The following is a 17,247-nucleotide window of genomic DNA, read 5'->3' on the forward strand; positions in this document are numbered from 1 at the left end:
TTTTGCACTTCTGTTTTGTTTGCACACTTAACACTGAGGTTATCATTAGGTTGATAAGATATTATATGTTAATATAATGATCTGAAATATGCCAGTAATCATAGAATGTATAGGGGTTGTTCTGGGAGTAATTACTTAGCAGTACATCACAGAGGCTCGTACGTGACATGCGTTCCAAGGTGGAACGCATGTGGGCGGTCCCGGACTTGATGACTGCAGGCGCTGTCTGTAAGAAGGGTAAGGACCTTATCTGTGTGCACCTAGGTGCGCTCAGAAGTACCACCTAGAATACAAACGAATATGGCCTTAATAGGCTAAATTGATGTCAAAGGGCTGAGTTCGGGGGGTCTGGGCGGCTTATGCGCTCCAGCATGGAACGCAATACGTCACTTCCCGGTTACGTACTTCTGGACGGCGGCGGTGATTTGAGGCGAAACGCCATGAGGAAACATAACAAGGTAATTGTGTACAGGTGATTTAATTTCTGGGGACAGATGGGTATATATAGATGGGGACAGATTGGAGAGTGTCATTCACCCCCTGATGGAGCATTGAGCGAAACGCTCGTCGGGGTGCAGGACACATGGCTGGTACGATATGACAATTTGTTACTGTGGTTGATGTGGCTGCTGTAGGAACAATATACTATCTGTGGATATTCATTTGCACTAGCACTTTAGCAGAATGCATACCATTGTGTGTGACATCTTTACATGCATGCTGACTTTTAAAGTATTATAATTCCTGTAAGTGACCCACGTGACCTGCTATGGCGTCTAGCCCTTGGTTTTCTATTTTCCACTACCATCTGTTATTTTATATATGTTTTAACCATTTTGTTATAATAAAGAGCTATCTATATATGTTTATAAGACTCTGGCTGCTATTTTTGGTGTTACACACATATTGATGTAGCATGACGTTTGATATGCTACACCTATCAATTAGAAGCTTTTCCATAAGGAAAACCAGAGGTAGCCTCAACATGCATGATTCATAAAAAATCCAGCTCTATTAAGAGATGAACTATTTTTATTTCAGTAGTTTCCTTGTTTATGTTAGAAATGCTTAATCACTGTATAATGAAACCTGTGTAATTTTTTATTATGTTTTTGTGTTCTACTTCCTCGCCATTTCAAGGTATCTGCTTGCTGTTTACCTACAGATAGAAACTCATTCAGACCTAGAAACTACTTTTCACAGCTGAGCTTTTGCTACAACATTGTATCCATCCTAGATAATCCTATATGAGTCAAACAGGCTGGATTTATCAGACCCCTCTGATATAGCAAACTATAAAGAAAGCAGAGACATTTCTACTTCTGAGGTGTTTAGCTCAGAGTCTGTATGTTACTATTAGAGATGAGTGAATTTCTAAAAAATTTGATTCGGTTGGCGAATTACGTTAAAAAACGTCTATTTCCTGGCTGCAGAGAACCTTTATAGTGGTGTAAAACACTGTGCCTTGCAGTAACACGCATTGGGAGTCTGCTGTGGTAGTGAAACAATATTGTGAGTCAGTATGACATGCAGATGACAGGCGTCGCTCTTAGAATCACTGCACACTTTACTTATTTGGGCAGTGTGAGCCTTACAGGTCAATGTTAGCATCAAGAAGAAGCGCACTCCTTTTACACCATCAGCAGCTGATCCCACATAGATGTCTACAGAACCTATTAAACACTTATACAAGTAGAGCCCCCCGACAGAGTGGAGAAGGTGTCAGCAGTAAGTTTGTGTTGACGGCACTGATTATTTTGCCCTTCCTTTTCCCTCCGTCTGAACAATAACCCCCAAAAAATTGATCCTGTCTGTGGAGCATACGCCTTTACTCGGTCAGCATTTGGTCAGTAATCCATCAGTATTGCTAAAGCCAAAAAAAACAGGAGTGGATCCAAAATAGAAATGACACGTGAATGGAATATTTGCATGTCTTCTGTGTTTTGTACCCACTCCTGCTTTTGGCTACCAAATCATAAGCCAATTCTGATGCAAAATAGGGACCATGTCATGCAGGCCTTACAGCTGTTACATAGACAGTATCCATTGTGCGTCTAATTTTTCCTTCCTTCTGACAGATCAGGAGAAGGGACAAATAAATGATGATGTCAGCCAGGCCGAAAGGCAAAATAGTGTCCCAGTCATGAAGTGGGGAGGGTGGGAACAGCATGAGAAGTCCACAGAGTGGCCCTATGACATATTGGTGAGGTGGATGCAGCATGTGGAGACCACAGTGGCCCAATGACAGATTCTGAAGGTGGTAGCAGCATCAGGAGGAGGCCACAGAGTGGCACAATGACAGTGTGGAGATGGCAGCAGCAGCAGCATCAGGAGGAGGCCACAGTGGCACAATGACAGTGTTGAGGTGGTAGCAGTAGCATCAGGAGGTTACAGATTGGCACAATGACAGTGTGGAGGTGGCATAAGAAGTAGCATCAGGAGGAGGCCCCAGGGTGGCCCAATGACAGTGTGGAGGTGTCAGCAGTATCAGGAGACCACAGAGTGGGAAAGTGACATAGTGTGGAGGTGGCAGCAGCATCAGGAGACCACAGAGTGACCCGGTGACAGAGTGGGGAGGTGGGTGGCAATACCAGTACCAGCTTAAGATGGTGGGTGAAAAAAAGAGCACTTGGCATCAGATGTGTGGCATCAGGCAGGTGGCAGAATCAGAATAGTAGCTGAGGCAGGTAGCCAGAAGAAACCGGTCTCTTTTGCCAAAGTGTTGGTGTGACATCTAGTCTGATGCATCAGGCATTGGTGGGTGAAAATCCTGGATGCTCCACGCCTGATTCATCTTGACAAAGGTCAGTCTCTCCACATTTTTGGGTGGACAGGCGAGTTCTTCTTGGGGTAAAAATGGCCCCCGCCGTACTAAACACCCGCTCTGATGCCACACTACTGGCCGGGCAGGACAGCCTTTCCAGGGAAAACTCTGCCAGTTGCGGCCACAAATCCAGTTAGGCTGCCCAGTAGTCCAGAGGATCTTCAATGTGGGGTGGCAGGGTGTTGTCCAAGTATGCCACCACCTGCTGGTTCAGGTCCTGCTCCAGGTCTAGCTGCTGCTGGCGAGTAGTTTCTTCACTAGGCGGGTGAAGAAGGCTGCTCATCAGCGACTCTAGACTAAAGTTGCTGCTGATGGAGCTGGAACTGCTCCTACCCCCCCACCCTGCCACAGCAGCCATGGGAGAGGAACGTGAGCGCAGAGGTCCCCCTTGTCAGACCTGCAAGAGGATGAATGATGAGGCAGATAGGCAGCAGCCAACTGACTACATAGGATGTCTCTATAGTAGTTCAGTTTGTCCTCCCTCTCAGCGGGTGTAAAAAAGGCCCCCATTTTGGACTGGTAGCGAGGATCCAACAAGGGAGGGAGCCAGAAGTCATCCCTCAGCTGAATGGTGACAATTCGTCTGTCACTACGCAAGCAAGTGAGCATGCATCGGGCCATTTGTGCAAGTAACTCGGAGGGACTCTCTGCCTCCATCTCCACTGCATACTGCCACGGTGTGTCTGTGTCCTCTGCCATCTTCCTCATCACCTGGTAGCTCCTCTGGCTGCTCCTCCTCCTCCTCCTCCCCCCCTGTCAACCAGATTGAACATGTGTGCCATGCAGTGCGCATGGCTCAGCCCTCCTTGACGCAGAGCTGACACCATGTTCTTCCCGTTGTCCGGTCACCATGCTTCCGATTTTGAGTTGTCGCAGAGAAAGCCAGGATTCCATTTCTTGATGAAAGACACAGAGAAGGTCCTCCCCTGTGTGACTCCGTTCACCCAGGCAAACGAGGTGCAGAACAGCGTGACACCGCCGTGCCCTGCACATGTGGTATGCTGGAGGGAGGGGCACTGTGAAATGTCTCTGCAGTGGAAGCTGAGGACACGGTGGAGGATGAGGAGGCAGAGGCGGACATTGTCGCAGGACCAACAGCGTGAGAACGTGGAGGCGGAAGCAGCATTACCTGGCCAAGTTGCTGGTGTGGCTGGGCAGGAACCACATTTACCCAGTGGACCGTAAAGGACATATATTGTCCTTGACCATAGATAAAGCTACCGACCAATTTTCCCCAAAAAGGTTGTATCACAAACAAATTTCACCACTGAATGGCTTATCGACGAATTGTTAGTCCCAATGGAAGATACTCTACAATCACCCATCAATTTTCCCAAAAAAGGCTGTTTCAAAAAAATTTCACCACTGAATGGCTAATCAATGCAATTATTCAGTCCATACAGAAGAAAGTCTACATTCACCAAAGAAATATCCCAAAAAAGACTGTATCACAAACAAATTTCACAACTGAATGACAATGTAAAGTCACTGCAGAACGGCTAATAACACATACTTATTTTTCCCATTAATACACCACAACAACGGCTGCATAACATTGTCGGTTCACTGCAGACTGGCTAATAAGACATTCTTTTTCCTATTAATACACCCCAAAAAAATAAATATAACAATCACAATTCACCGCAGAATGGCTAATAGGACGTACATATCTAGGAAAAAATTTGATTCGTTACCACGAAGCATGAGGAAATTCGGATTTGGTGCAAACCGAATAATTTCTGAAATCCGGATCGAATTCCACTTTGTTAACTTCAGTTCACTCATCTCTAGTTACTATGGATTCCTAAGGGATTTGTCTTTCTGTTTTTCTTTGGAAATTACCTTTAGGTACCTTAGGTTAAGCGAACACAAAATACAATAACCTTTACTATCAGAGTTGTGCATAGAAATCAAGCGGCCCTAAAGCAAAATGTACAGGTGGCTAATTCCCCCTTCCTTTCCACAGGGAGATATAAACATTTTGTGACCAGTAATTGCACTCATTTTATAAAACAGGAGGCAGCACTTTACAACGGTGGTCGCCAGTATGGGCAAGAGAGGAGGGATGCTCTTCCATGGGTCCTTCCGGCCAATGACCTTATGGCAGCTGCATGGCCTACATCTCCTGGAGGTACACCACTGCATATTAGAATATAATCTGGGTTATTTATCAATTACTCACTATAGATATCCTTTTATTTTCTCGTTGAGATGAATGTTGGTACCTAGGACCCGTTCTGAGGGAAGCTGTGCATCCAAAGCTAATATTACCTAACCCTACTGTGGGACGGTAGATTGGCTATTCTGACAGTGACAGACTGCATTACCTTACAGCGTATACTTTTTATCTCACTGTTGATTGCAGATGACCTCAGAGTGTCTAAATGGTAAATATTAATGACAACTTAATACCATGGAATAACTGGAAGCAAGGCTGATGGGGAGCCCAAAACAATCTAAGCAATCAATAAATGCAATTGAAGTCATTGTAGCGTGGCTATATAATGACAGCTGAAGGCCAATTAATATTTCAGGATCTCTCCTGTTTATTGTGAACTTACCCCACCGGGGTCTATCATATATATTAGTGGTCTTCTAACTAAGCCATCACTACTATGTTTGAGTCCATCCTCTGTAACAATTAAACTCAGATTGGTCAATTCCATTTTTTTCCTCATAGGATGTTTTTATTTATGAGGGTCTACATTTAAATTACTTTGAAGAATGCAGTACAATATAGAATGCTATTATCATGCAAAGACACTTTGATACAATGTAAAGTAGTCAGTGTACAGCTTGTATAACAGTGTAAATTTGGTGTGCCCTCAAAATAACTCAACACACAGCCATTAATGTCTAAACTACTTGCAACAAAAGTGAGTACACCCCTAAGTGAAAATTTGCCAAATTATGCTCAAACTGTCAATATTTTGTGTGGCCACCATTATTTTCCAGCACTGCCTTTACTCTCTTGGGCATGGAGTTCACTAGAGCTTCAAAGGTTGCCACTAGAGTCCTCTTCCACTCCTCCATGACGACATCACGGAGCTGGTGGATGTCAGTGACCTTGTGCTCCTCCACCTTCTGTTTGAGGATGCCCCACAGATGCTCAATAGGGTTTAGGTCTGGAGACATGCATGGCCAGTACCTTTACCCTCAGTTTCTTCTTGGAGGTGTGTTTAGGGTCGCTATCATGTTGGAATACTGCCCTGCTGCCCAGTTTCTGAAAATCTTCAAGATACTTATGTTTATTTTTAGGTGTATCATTTATGGAATTTTTATAAATTTAGGAGCATCAATATTTTTTTTACTTTTTTCCTTTAATTGATAGTTTAAGGCCTCCTTCACATGACCATTTTTTTTTGCGTTCCATATACGGTTAGTATACTGAACCATTCATTTCAATGGTTCCACAAAAAAAAGGTCTCCCAGATCTTCATTAGGATATCCAAATGGATTTCAATTAGCAGGCCTATGCTAAATGGGGGCTTCCTCTGATAATGTGGAGTTTCTCACCTAGTCTTCAGACGGGCAGGCACCATTTGCATTTGCTTAATAGATCAATTAGCCACTGCTATATAATCAGCTATTAATAATGTAAGTCTAGGAGAATATGAGCTCTATCTATCTGTCTATTTACCTCGGATTTCGTTACACAGGGCTTATACGAATATAGCATTATTGCCATCAACTACAGTAGTACTTTATTACAGTCTGTGGTTCAAGTGATCCAATTGTGACATCAGTGGCATAAGTAGAACTGACTGGGCCCCACAGCAAATTTTTGAACTAGCTCCCCCAACTCCCATGCAACCCTCACTCCCGTGGCTAGTCAAGATAGTTCTTTCAGACCAGGCCCGACAGCCCCTTTTTTGCGGGTTCCTGCATGTGTATACTTTATGTCATGTCACTGAATATTCTGTCACTGTATATATTGTATTGTATAATACTGTTGAGGGGGCCCTGACAATAAAATCTTTCAGTCCTCCTCCTGGGGGGCCCTACTGAGTTTGAGTTCCATAGCAGCTGCTTCTCCTGCCTACATCATAGCTGCACCACTGGGTCACATGTTCAAACCCCAAGGAGAGGGGAGCTAGGAATAAATGTAAAAAAAAAAAAAACAACAACAAAGTAAATAAATTAAATCACCCCTTACCCATTTACAAAAAAAAATATGTAATTGGTATTTTTTTTTCAAAAAATCCCTGAACTGTTAAAATATAAAAGTATTTGTCCTGTAACAGAAAAAAAATCAAAATGCCCAAATCGCCTTTTTTTTGTTGCTTTGCCAAAATGTATCTTATTTTTGCTCTATAAGATGCACTCCCCCCCAAGTGGGGGGGAAATGTCAGTGCGTCTTATGGAGTGAATATTGGAGGACCGGGAGTGCTGAATGCAGCGCTCCCTATGCAGGCTCTGTACTTATTTTTTCTCTGATCTAAGGTCTGATTAACATGGGGGTCTTATTAACATAGGCCTCTGAACTGAGATCTCAATGGGGGTCAAATAAACATTTGGGGTCTGATCTGAGTACTGAATGGGAGTCTTATTAACATTAGGGGTCTGATCTGAGGTCTGATTTGGGTCTTATAAACACAGGGGGTCTGATTTGGGGTTTTATTAACACCGGAGGTCTGAACGGTGTCTTATTAACATTGGGGGTCTGGTCTGAGTTCTGATTGGGGGTCTAATTAGCATTGGGGGTCTGATCTGAGGTCTGATTGGGGTCTGATAAACATTGGGGGTCTGATTGGGGTCTGAGCTGAGGTCTGATGAAACATATTTTTTTCTTATTTCTCTTCTCTAAAACCTAGGTGTGTCCTAGGTGAAAAATATGGTAATAAAAAAATGATGAGAACGTCATACACATCCCAAAATAGTATTAATAAAAACTACAATTTGTCTCACAAAAAAACCCTCACACAACCTCCGCAAACTGAAACATCAGAAGTTAAGGGTGTCAGAATATGGTGATGCAAAGAAGTGTAGTGCTTGATGGTTTTTGTGAGTGCACTTGGGGACACTTTCAAAGTTTTCCCAATTTTTCGGACTGATTGACCTTCATTTCTTAAAGTAATGATGGCCACTCGTTTTTCTTTACTTAGCTGCTTTTTTCTTGCCATAATACAAATTCTAACAGTCTATTCAGTAGGACTATCAGCTGTGTATCCACCTGACTTCTCCACAAGGCAACTGATGGTCCCAACCCCATTTATAAGGCAAGAAATCCCACTTATTAAACCTGACAGGGCACACCTGTGAAGTGAAAACCATTTCAGGTGACTACCTCTTGAAGCTCAACAAGAGAATGCCAAGAGTGTGCAAAGCAGTAATCAAAGCAAAAGGTGGCTACTTTGAAGAACCTAGAATATGACATATTTTCAGTTGTTTCACACTTTTTTGTTAGGTATATAATTCCACATGTGTTAATTCATAGTTTTGATGCCTTCAGTGTGAATCTACAATTTTCATAGTCATGAAAATAAATAAAACTCTTTGAATAAGAAGGTGTGTCCAAACTTTTGGTCTGTACTGTATATATATATCGTATATATATATATACATACACATTTTTATTTTTATTTTTTTAATACAGGTATCCACATAGAAAATTAAAAATATCACCATTTTTTTTTAAATACATAAAAAAAAAGTGATTCAAATAATTGCCTATTTCTGATGACTCATTCCCTTTAAAAACCGCACTTTAAGAGAAAAGGCTCATGGGTGTCAGGTCGTAATCCTGCTACAGACTACACCAGGAATAGTTCTGGAACATGCTGCTAACTCCAGGATTTCATTAACTGGTGCTTCACAGATGACACACCAAGAAAAACAGATACAGGATGTGTCAAGGTTGTTATTTTTTAGAATGAACCAATATAGTAAAGTCCTTATACATCCCTATGTTCAAAGTCCATTATTAGTAAATCAATGGGAGCCCCCAGAGGAGATGTCCGTCATCTGTTCTGGTTTCAACCATCTATGTTATTTTTCTGATATCAGTATATGTAGTTTAGTGAACTACTGCTGACTGAGACATTAAAATTAGCCAGGCTAGACAGCAGCTCCTTGGTCAAAGAAGCCTTTGTCTAAACTGAGGGTGTTACAGTAAGAGGTCCATGTAATGCCTCTGCTCATCTTTTCATTTTTATTGAACCATTTACATGAAATGCACCTGACTGCAACTAACCTGCACCATTGCACGTACGCACTTGGCAGAAAAAATAGGCACTTAACTATTCTAGTTCTGTATTGTGGTCAGGATACACATGCATGGCAATGGGGGGAATTATTATTATGTAAAGGAAAACATGATTCACAAATTTGAGGTTATTGAGCTCATTGTCCAATACAGATTTGATCGTCATTTTATGTATACATTTTTTTTACTTTTTATCAATTCCGTTTTTATTGACAATTTTTAGTCAGCCGGTACATGCAGGTTAAGGAGACTATATAACATTGCAAGTACTTTATGGACCACTTTGTTTTAGTGACGAAGGAACAACAAAATTCTCTACCCCAATGGGAAACAAAGCTTGGTTTGATAGAAGCAAGGTCCCAAAGTAAATTGTTATATATTTTGGAGATGAGTTTTGGGTGGATTGTAAGAGTAAGGTAGATCTCCAAACATGTGGGGTCAGAGCATGTGTTCGTGTTGGTGCTAAACTTTCGACATATGGAGGAGAAATATGCACAAGTTCAAAGAAAGAAATACTAAGCGGCACTCACCAGTGTGAAATTCAAACTTGATGCTTTATTCTGTAAAGTCACAATCCAAGTGCATACGGCATGGGGCAGACGAACAACCTACACGCACCAAACAGCGACGGCCGTTTCGCGCTAGTTGCACTTCGACGGGCTGTACGTCAGCGCGTATGTTTGCGCCGCCTTCTTAAGTACAAAACAGCGTGTAATTTTTAGTTGCTGTATATTACATTTATGTGAGGCATGGTTACCAAAAATAGAAATTCTGAAATGTCATCTCCATTTGCCATAAACTCTTGAGGAACACCTAAAGCGTAAATAAAGTTTGTAAAATCAGTTTTGAATACCTTGAGGGGTGTGGTTTCTTAGATGGGGTCACTTTTATGGAGTTTCTACTCTAGGGGTGCATCAGGGGTTCTTAAATAAAATAAAAGGCCATCAAAATCTGCCTTCCAGAACCAAATGGCTTTCCTTTCCTTCTGCGCCCTGCCGTTTGGTCATACTGCGTTTACGACCACATATGGGGTGTTTCTGTAAACTGCAAAATCAGGGTAATAAATATTAGGTTTTGTTTGGCTGTTAACCCTTGCTTTGTTACTGGAAGAAAACTGATAAAAATTGAAAATGTGCCAAAAAATTAGGGGTTTGGTCATGGAGTATTTTTATAGAGCAGATTCTTATGGATGCCGCGATACCTAATATGTCTATATGGTTTTATACTATATTATCCTCTTATAAACAAAAAATAATAATTTTAGTATCTCTATAGTCTAAGAGTCATTTTTTTTTGTTGTTAGCCGATTATCTTATATAGGGGCTCATTTTTTGTGGGATGAGAGGACCGTTTTATTGGCACTATTTTGGGGGGCATATGACTTTTTGATCGCTTGCTATTACACTTTTTGTGATGTAAGGTGACATCACCATTTTTATTTTATTTTTTTGACCGTGTTTATCTGAGGGGTTAGGTCATGGGGTATTTTTATAGAGCAGATTCTTACGGACGCAGCGATAGCTAATATATCCCCAAAAAAAATTTGTTTTAGTGTCTCAAGTCTGAGAATCATATATTTTTTTTTCGATTTTCAGTGGCTAAATGGAATTAAAATTTGGGAAGGGGATTATAAATTTAGTACTCCATGGAAGGTTGGTACTCCCTGAAGCAACCGTCAATGCAGGGGCCTGGATGATCGGGGCACGTGTCACACTGATTGGTGTTGTCCTTCCGTATCCCCCTCCTGTTACACACTCTGCATTTTTTTGGGACCGTCACTTCTTTCCAGAATGGGGGACCACACCTGGAAAGTGTTGGCCAGGGTCGATCCAGGCGCCTCCAGTTCCCGAGGTACTCCGGCCTGCTCTTTCCCGGTCAGAAAAGATCAGGGCCTTGAGCACTGCTTCATAGAACTGGAGGAATTTCCCTGTGTTGCCAGCGCTCCGGGACAGCACAAAAGAGTTGTACAAGGCAACCTGTACCAAGTAGACCGCAACTTTTTCGTACCATGCCTGGGTTTTGCACATTGGCATTATATGGCTTAAGGACTTGATCAGAGAGATCAACTCCTCCCATATACTGATTGTAGTCGACGATACAATCGGGCTTGAGGACCGCTGCCGCGGTACCTCGCATACGGACAGGGGTGATGCAGTTACCGTGATATGTGGACAGTACAAGGACATTGTCCTTATATCTGACCAGCAACACGAAACTTGTAAGTGTACCCTGAGGTACTCTCACAAAGTTTGTACAGCTTTACGCCATACCTCGCCCGCTTAGAGGGAACAGGCTGGCGGAAAATGAGTCTCCCCTTTAAAGCAATGAGAGACTCATCAACCGTGACCTCCCTTCCAGGTACATAGGCCTCAAAAAAATTTGCCCTGAAGTGATTGATGACCGGCCTCATTTTATACAGGCGGTCATAGGCAGGATCACTATGGGGGGGGGGGGACATGCTGCATTATCTGCATAATGCAGGCATTTCCGGATGTAAAGTGGGGTCTGGTAGAGGACGTCCCCACTCCAGTATTGCCTGACACAGTTTTTTTTGACTAGGCCCATGTGCAGCATGAGGCCACAAAACATCCTCATCTCGGCTGCACTGACCGTAGTCCAGCCACCGGCCCTAGCCAAAAGGAGCCCGGGTGTTGAGCAATGAACTGTTGGGCATACAGGTTCGTTTGCTCCACCATCACATTCACAAAGTGGTCACTGAAAAAAAGATCTAAAATAGTAATATTCAGTGAAGTCCCACTTTGGGAATCTGGAATTCCTGCTTGGCCAACAAAATCAGGAATCACAGGCTCAAAATGCTCTGGGGTACACCAGACAAGTTCACCGGTAGGGGGCTCGGCTGGACTTATCTGGTGGGCCATAAAAACTAGTACGAGCCCCAGAGCTGCTTGTACTAGTGTGGGCCACAGGGTCCCTGGCATGGCGGTCCCCTTGGTCCACCGCCTTGGGGGCTCATCATCTGGAAAGTGGGTTCATCCTTGTCCTGACTGGGACTCTCGGATTCAGAGGCAAGCAGGGCGTATGCCTCGTCGTCCGAGAACGTCCGGCGGGCCATAGGGGAGTGTGTGTGTGTGCGCGTGCGTGTGCGTGGAAAACTTTATTCAGTGTGCATGTGTGTGGGGGACGGGTGTTTGCGTACTTTGCCCTACACCTAACAGAAAAAAAATAAAAACTAACAAAAAAATTGGGAAAATCCCCAAAAGTGTAAAAAAAAAAAAAGATTCAAACGCGCTGATCAGCTGTTCAACGGTGGGCGATGTGCTAACAGTGGCCGGACGCTAAGAGTGTCGGCCACAGTCAGCACATGCAAAAAAAACAAACAAAAAAACTTTCGCCCAAAAAAAATGTGTGTGTAGGGGCGGAAGCTGCAGCACCCCTGGGGGGTCTAGGGTCACACAGCTGAGTGCTGTGGACCCCAGACACCCGATCCGGTGATAGACCACAATAAAAAAACTTTTTTTTCCCCTAACTCTCCCTCACTATCCATACCAATCCCTTCCTCTCCCTACCTCTCCCTACCTCTCCCAGATACACTGATTTGTGCCTGATGGCACAAAAAAACTTACAGTACAGCCGAGCTCCTCTCTCTCCCGCTCCACGGACGTGTATGAGTGGGGAGAGGAGCTTCGGCAATTCAAAATTGACGATGCGCCCGCCCACCTGCCCAGCTGGCCAATCCACCTCTCAGGATCGCAGGACGGTGATTATTGGCGTATTATAACACAACCGATCACCGTCCTATTCCAGGTTATTGGGTCACCAGTGTCATGGAACCATGAACCAGACGTACAACAAGAGATAAGTGGAAAATAAGAAGGTTTTATTGAAGAGCAAGCCGTAAGCAAAGTCCGAACGGATGGCTAAACCGAAGCAGGGTCTTGCGGAGACAGAGGTCAGGAACCAGAAGGGTAGTCAGACGAAGCCAGGAACAGGAACCAACGGGGTAGTCAGACGAAGCCGGAATCAGGAACCAACGGGGTAGTCAGACGAAGCCGGAATCAGGAACCAACGGGGTAGTCAGACGAGGCCAGGATCAGGAACCAGAAGCAGCAGCAGTCTTGGAAGCATGTGAACACAGGAGGACCAAGCAAGGAACTGAAGCCACAGACCTCCTATATATATGAGCTGGGCATCCAGCTCCTCCCAGTGGGAAGGAGGAGCCGCAGGGTGGGAGGCTACAAGAAAACCCAGAAACCAAGATGGCCGCCAGCACATGTCAAACGAAGGGAACAGCAAGGAGGTAAGACCATGACAGTACCTCCCCCTCAAGGGCCCCTCCTCCGCGGAGTAAGGAACGGTTTCTGAGGGAAGCGTGCGTGGAAGGCTCGGAGCAAAGCAGGAGCATGGACATCTGCGGAGGGAACCCAGGAACGCTCCTCTGGGCCATAACCACGCCAATGGACCAAAAACTGCACCCGGCCGCGGACCAGGCGTGAGTCCAGGATATTGCTCACCTCATACTCCTCACGATTGCCCACTTGGACCGGACGAGGCCGAGGAATCGAGGAAGTGAAACGATTACACACCAGTGGCTTCAACAGGGAGACATGAAACACGTTGGAGATCCGCATGCCAGGAGGAAGCGCAAGGGCATAGGCTACCGGGTTTACCCTGCGAAGCACTCGGAAGGGACCAACAAAGCGAGGCGCCAGCTTGGGAGTGGGCACTCGAAGGTTGAGGTTGCGGGTGGACAACCATACGCGGTCTCCGACCTGGTAGGAAGGAGCGGGCGCTCGTCTGCGATCAGCCTGGAGTTTCTGGCGCTGCGCAGAGACCTCAAGGGACCTCTGGATCTGTACCCAAGAAGCACGTAGGACGGAAAGGTGATCCTCCACAGCCGGAATATCCTGGGGAGAGAATACCTCCGGTAACACGGCAGGTTGGAACCCATAATTGGCCATGAAGGGAGACGTCCCAGAGGAAGAGTTCACCGCCGTGTTCCTGGCAAACTCAGCCCAAGGCAGGAGGTCAACCCAATTGTCTTGGTGATCGGAGACATAGCAACGAAGGAATTGCTCCAAGGCCTGATTGGATCGTTCTGCGGCCCCATTGGACTGAGGGTGGTAGGCCGAGGAGAAAGAGAGATGAATCCCCAACTGGGAGCAAAAGGCGCGCCAGAACCTGGACACAAACTGACTCCCCCGATCCGACACAATCTCCTTGGGCAAACCGTGCAACCGGAAGACCTCCCTGGCAAAAATCGAGGCCAACTCTTGTGCAGAGGGTAACTTCTTGAGAGGAACACAGTGGCACATTTTGGAAAACCGATCCACAATCATGAGAATGACCGTATGGCCTCGGGATGCAGGGAGGTCCACAATGAAATCCATCCCCAGGTGTGACCATGGACGCTCCCCGGTGGCTATGGGTTGCAAAAGGCCCAACGGAAGGTGCCGAGGGGACTTACTCTGGGCACAAACGGAGCATGCCGCTACATATGCGGCGATGTCGGAACGTAGAGAAGGCCACCAGAACAGACGTGAAACCGCCCAGGACAGCTGATTCTTTCCAGGGTGCCCCGCGGCCTTGGAGTTATGGTAGGTTCGCAACAACCGAGTGCGCAACTCCTCAGGCACAAAACATCTGCCGTTGGGTCTCCCAGAGGGAGCACCAGATTGAGCCGCCAAAATCTGCTCACCCAGAGGAGAAGTCAGGCTGGTGCGAATAGCGGCCAGGATCTGATTCGGGGGTATGACCGTAGTCGGAATCGACTCCTCCCCGGACAGCTCGGAGTACTGCCGTGATAAGGCATCCGCTCTGATGTTCTTGGAGCCGGGTAGGTAGGAGACCACGTAATTAAAACGTGACAAGAACAGAGCCCATCTGGCCTGACGTGGTGTCAATCTCTTGGCCTCAGAGAGGTAGGTCAGATTCTTGTGGTCCGTCAGGATGAGAACCGGAACCACCGAGCCCTCGAGCAAGTGCCTCCATTCTTTAAGGGCCTGCACGATGGCCAATAACTCCCTGTCACCAATCTGATAGTTGCACTCCGCGGAAGACAGTTTCCGGGAGTAAAACCCACAAGGAAGCAGAGGACCCTCTGGTGTTCTACGCTGAGACAGGAGGGCGCCTACTCCCGTCTCAGACGCGTCCACCTCGAGGACAAAAGGCAACCCAGGGTTGGGATGCGACAGAATCGGAGCCGACACAAAGGCGGACTTTAGAGCCTCAAAAGCTCGGATGGCCTCGAGCGGCCAGACCTGAGGATTACTGCCCTTCCTGGTCAGATCCGTGAGAGGCTTGGCTAGCATGGAAAAGTCCCTGATGAACTTCCGATAATAATTGGCGAAGCCCAAAAAGCGCTGCAGGGCACGAAGCCCACTGGGCTGGGGCCACTGTAAGACAGCCGAAACCTTCTCAGGATCCATGGAGAACCCCTCAGCGGAAATGATGTAACCTAAGAAGGTTACCTGGGATCGGTGAAATTCGCATTTCTCAAGCTTACCGAACAGCTTGTTCTCTCGTAAGCGTTGCAACACTCGTCTGACATCCAGAATGTGGGCCTCCATGGATGCAGAATATACCAAGATGTCATCCAAATAGACCACCACACACTGCTGCAACAGGTCACGGAAAACATCGTTGATGAATTCCTGGAAGACTGCGGGCGCATTGCACAACCCAAAGGGCATAACCAAGGATTCATAATGACCGGTCCTGGTGTTAAACGCGGTCTTCCACTCATCGCCCGCCTTGATCCTTACCAGGTTATATGCCGCCCTCAGGTCGAGTTTGGTAAAGACCGTGGCCCCTTTGAGGCGATCGAACAGCTCGGAAATCAAGGGTATCGGGTAAGCGTTCTTGATCGTGATGCGATTGAGACCCCTGTAATCGATGCAAGGCCTCAACTCGCCGCCCTTCTTTTTCACAAAGAAAAATCCAGCCCCTGCCGGGGACGAGGATTTGCGAATGTGTCCGCGTGAAAGCGCCTCCCTCACGTACTCCTCCATGGCCTCATTCTCCGCTACCGACAGTGGATAGACTTTGCCACGAGGAGGAACGGCACCGGATTGTAACTCTATGGCACAATCGTATGGGCGGTGCGGAGGTAGGGCAACCGCGCGCACCTTATCGAATACATCCCGGTACTCTTCGTATTCAGGAGGCAACAGAGAGTCCGAGGAAGTACACAGCAACTTGACAGGCCCATGGATGCAACTAGCCCCACACTGCGGTGACCACGAGAGGATCTCGACCGATCTCCAATCGAAAGTCGGATTATGCTTCTGGAGCCAGGGGTACCCCAAGACCACCGAGTAGTGTGGAGACGAAATAACCTGGAGACAGACCGACTCTCTGTGAACGGCACCAATGGCTATCCCCACTGGAAGGGTCTCATGAGTCACGTGTGGCGGCAGAAGGGGTCTGCCGTCTATCGCCTCAAGAGCCAGTGGGGAACCTCGAGGCTGCAGAGGAATGGAATTGGCGGCAACGAACACTCTATCAATGAACAAACCACCAGCACCAGAGTCCACCAACGCCTGGGTCGTCACCGAGCCCCCGACCCAGGAGAGGACAACCGTGATCAGTGGTTTGTCAACACGGGAAACCGGGGACGAGGAGACTCCACCCAAGATCTGCCCCCGACAGGACCTCAGGTGCGAGCGTTCTCCCGGACGGTTCGGACATGCCAACCGAAAATGCCCACCGAGACCACAGTACATGCATCGGCCCTCGCGTCTCCGGAGTACCCTCTCCCCCTCAGACAGGCGAGCAAACCCCCGCTGCATGGGTTCACCCCCAGACAAGTCATCCCCAGGAGGCGTGGGAGGAGAGGGAGGCACGGGTGGGACAGCAAACGTAGGCGCCAATCTGTTAGGAGACCTCCGCAGGCTCTCCTTAAAGGAAGGTCTCTCCCTGAGTCTGGTGTCAATCAAAATCAGGAAAGAAATAAGAGACTCGAGCTCCACTGGTAGGTCCTTAGCTGCAACCTCATCCTTCAAGGCATCCGAGAGACCATGAGAGAAAGCAGCGACCAGAGCCTCATTATTCCAGCCCACCTCTGCTGCCAGGGTACGAAACTCAATGGCGTATTCAGCTACGGATCGTGAACCCTGTCTGATGGACATAAGGAGCTTCGCAGCAGAGGCAGCACGAGCCGGCACATCGAATACCTTCCGAAGAGAAGCAACAAAACCGGAAAACTCGGCAACCACCGGATTGTTGTTCTCCCATAAAGGGCTGGCCCAGGCCAAGGCCT

General features: G+C 46.5%; 1 protein-coding gene across 3 annotated transcripts in view; it reads left to right on the forward strand.

Moving 5' to 3' along the window:
* The first annotated feature begins 407 nt into the window (after window positions 1–407).
* LOC122930441 (nitric oxide synthase, inducible-like) overlaps window positions 408–17,247 on the forward strand; it is a 424,300-nt gene continuing 407,460 nt past the window's right edge. For all 3 annotated transcript variants that reach the window (XM_044283851.1, XM_044283853.1, XM_044283852.1), the window contains exons 1-2: window positions 408–458; window positions 4,841–4,955. The gene's annotated coding sequence lies outside the window, so the exon portion shown is untranslated. The remainder of the gene's footprint in view (window positions 459–4,840; window positions 4,956–17,247) is intronic.

This window comes from Bufo gargarizans, chromosome 3, assembly GCF_014858855.1.
Source record: "Bufo gargarizans isolate SCDJY-AF-19 chromosome 3, ASM1485885v1, whole genome shotgun sequence".
NCBI classification, from domain to species: Eukaryota; Metazoa; Chordata; class Amphibia; order Anura; family Bufonidae; genus Bufo; species Bufo gargarizans.